Below are 3774 nucleotides of genomic sequence, written 5' to 3' on the forward strand. Positions count from 1 at the left end.
GGCAGAAAAAGACCTAATTGTTCCACCCTGAGAGAATGACTAATAATGAGTTGCTCTTACTTTGCCAAGTCATCAAGGCAAACTCCAAAACTAATTTCTTAATACAGTCTCCCTTGATATGCAGATTAAGGATTTTTGCTGTTCACTTTCCCTCCAGGACTCTCTTCTCCACCTAGTTTTATAACTATGGCAGCTACGAATCTCAGTCTACAGACCCATTTTTAACTTAAATTTTTTTTCTAACTTGAAACCCAATATATTTTTTAACTTTAGAGCTAATTTAATCTGCTCCAGAGTCCGTAATCCACAGAGATGATAAAGTAAATCCCAAATAGTCCTAGAGGCCCTAGTGTAAAGGCAGCTCCAGAATCCAGGTGTTAACTGGATTTCTAAAATGGGAAAGCGGGCTGTCACCATCTGTCCATCATGGGCATGACTAAGGTCTGTGATTTCTACCCAGTGGTGATTCCAGGCACTGGTTGACATCCAGCCTCTAAGGTATGCTACCCAAGTGCAGCACCAACCAGAACGACATGTATCCATGCTCTCTCTGGGAACCTCTACTTACCCCTATTTTCTTTCGATTCTTGAGCATTCTCCCTTTCTTCTACTTCCCAAAGATCCCTCCACTTCTCTGTCCCTCCCCATTCTCTTTCCTTCAGGATAAATATGACAGTGTCTTAGGTGGACTTTGACTTTTACAAAATACGCACCTCCTCTTCTCCTCTTGGCACAAAGAGAAGTATCTATCCACCCAAAAGGAAAAAAAAAAAAAAAGAAAAGGAAAACAATTAGGTACTTTGGTTTTTTAAAACCTAATAGAGGGGCACCTGGGTGGCTTAGTTAGTTAAGTATCTGACTTAGCCTCAGGTCATGATCTCAGGGCCCTGGGATCAAACCCCATGTCAAGCCTTCCTACTCAGTGGGGAGTTTGCTTATCCCTCTGTCCCTCCCCCTGCTCATGCTCCCTCTCTCTCTTTCTCTCTCTCAAATAAATAAATTAAATATTTTTAAAAATTAAAAAATAAAAGTGTGATTTATTCTCTCATCAAACAATGATTTTCCTCCCACAAAGAAAATTTACTCCCCATGTAGAGCTCATCCAGATTAAGATGGAACCAAGCTTCTATTCTGAATTAGGAAGAGTAACCAGCATTCATTTAAAGTCTGGTTAGGCTTATTTGTCCTAATGTTTGCAAATACTGAGGAGGTAAGCTTGGGTACTAGGCAAATTTTCTACCTCCAAAAAGGTACTATCTCCCCCTTAGAGAAATTCTGTCCAAACTTGCTAGCTTCATTCCAACCAGGAAAATTATTTAGTTATTAATTCAGTAAGTATTTATTGAATGCCTATTATGTGATAGGCACTGTTCTAACAAGACAGTGACTGTTTGAATGCCTACTAGGTGGTAGGTACTGTTGTAAGTGAAGTTCCAATAAGACAGTGACAAAACAAACAAAAATCCCTCACTTCATGGAGTTCACATACTAGTGATGAGGATAGTCAACAAAGAAAGAAATAAGATACATATACATGTGTGTTTGTATATATGTGTGTGTATGTATATACATATATATGTATATATACATATATGTGTATATATATGGTGAACTCTATGGCATATCACATAGGATAAGTTCTAAGGAAGAAAATTAGTCAAAAAGAGGATATCCTTAAACTGTCATCTGGAAGGGGCTGAGAGTAGAGTGAAGAGGAGGGAGATTAAAATTTTTTTAATTGAGTGGCCATAAAAGGCCTCAACTCTATGGGCCAGATATTCCTTTGAAGTTTTGATTAATTACCGGATTACTGGGAAGGTGGAAGGGGGAAGATGAGACTGAACAACTCTATGAGGCTTAAAATATGTTGAATCAATTCTAACAAGTAGTGGGTTTGTTCTCTACCTGACTCCAACTTTAGCCATAACTGTTTACCACTAAGTCAACACCTTTCCTTGTACCAAGAAATTTCTTGTATCAAGAAATGGGAAGTCCCGCACTGCTACTCCAACCACCTCTGCGGCTAGGCCCCCCGAATCCGCCGCCGCAGCCACCACCCCACACGGACATGGCCTCAAGTACCACCTCCACAGCAGTGAAGAGTGAAATAATTGGTGGAACAGGCCTGGATGATCCAGAAATCTTAGAAGGAAGAACTGAAAAATATATGGATACTCCATTTGGCAAGCCTTCCAATGCCTTAATTTGGGGGAAGATCCAGAATGTCCACTGTATCCTCCTTGCAAGGCATGGGAGACAGCATACTATCATGCCTTCAAAAGTCAACTACCAGGCGAATAACTGGTCTCTGAAGGGCAAGGGCTGCACACACGTCATAGTGACCCCAGCTTGCAGCTCCTAAGGGAAGAGATTCAGCCCGGCAATATCGTCAATATTGATCAGTTAATCGACAGGATCACTAGAAGGCCTCAGACCTTCTATGATGGAACTCATTCCAGTACCAGAGGAGTGTGCCATATTCCCATAGCCATTCTGCCCCAAAATGAGAGAGCTCCTCAAAGAGATGGCTAAAAAGTTAGGACTCCAGTGTCACTCAAAAGGGACAATGGTCACAATCAAGGGGCCTCATTTTAGTTCCCCGGCGGAAAGCATCATGTTCCGCACCTGGGGGGCAGATATTGTCAACACAACCACAGTTCCAGAGGTGGCTGTCGCTAAAGAGGCTGGGATTTGCTACGCAGGTGATGCCATGGCAACAGATTATGACTGCTGGAAAGAGCATGAGGAAGCGATTTTGGTGAGCTGGGTCCTAAAGACCCTGAAGAAAATGCCAATAAAGCCAAAAGTCTACTCCTCATGACCATACCTCAGATGAGTCCATGGAATGGTCAGAAACCCTCCATAACCTGAAGAATAGGACCCAGTTTTCTGTTTTATTACCAAGATATTAAACTAGCACGGCTGCCTAGGAGACAAGAAGACTTCCTAATTCCAGTCGTTTGAGAAATTTTGGCTTAACTTGGAAAAAAAATGGAAAAGACTTGTAGCCCTCATGCCCTTGCCTGCTAAGGAAGAACATGATAAGACAAGAAGACATGCATGAATCAGAGATGCCTTCTAGAAGGCTTAGATTGCTTCAGAAAATGACCGTAAATGTGGAAAAAATCTGACGCTTCAGGAAAAAAAGATAAGACCCCATTTACCCTTCCCCCAGTAAATTTGTAATAATAAAGGGTGGGAGGTAACATCCAGTTTCCTATGTTACCCAAAGAAATACGAGGAAGAATGGGAATTCTTGGGCTATTTATTGGTGTTACTGTAAATTTGTACAGTCTTTTTGGAAGGGCAGTTTGCTAATATATCAGGAGGCTTAAAAATACTTATACTCTTTATGCTGGTTACTCTACTCCTAAGAATTTATCTTTAAAAAATTATCAGAGATACTGTGTATAAGGAAAGATATCTAATATACCATTAGTTAAAATAGTAAGTCTTCAGAACAATCTGAGTATACAACAGTTGGAGGTAAACTATGGCATAGCTCTAATTGGATTGTGAAGCAATCAACTGAAGATCATGTTTTCACACAATAAATGTCCTAAAGAAATGGCTGCTCTACAATATGAAATGAGAAAGGGATATGTGCACACACTTTGCATTGCTAATTTTGTTTTAAAGTTCTACATTAACGCACAAAAAGACCAGAGGTGAATATATGATCTTTTGTTACTGTATTTGGGGTTGAGACACTGAGTAATTTTAATTTTCTTTATATTTTTCTGTGTCCTCACATTTTTCTACAATGAATATAAT

At 40.1% G+C, this 3774-nt stretch overlaps 1 pseudogene; it reads left to right on the forward strand.

The window, feature by feature from the left end:
* The first annotated feature begins 2050 nt into the window (after positions 1-2050).
* On the forward strand, positions 2051-2912 carry LOC116596203 (annotated as a pseudogene).
* Positions 2913-3774: the final 862 nt, after the last annotated feature.

Source organism: Mustela erminea, chromosome 1, assembly GCF_009829155.1.
Source record: "Mustela erminea isolate mMusErm1 chromosome 1, mMusErm1.Pri, whole genome shotgun sequence".
Classification (NCBI taxonomy): Eukaryota; Metazoa; Chordata; class Mammalia; order Carnivora; family Mustelidae; genus Mustela; species Mustela erminea.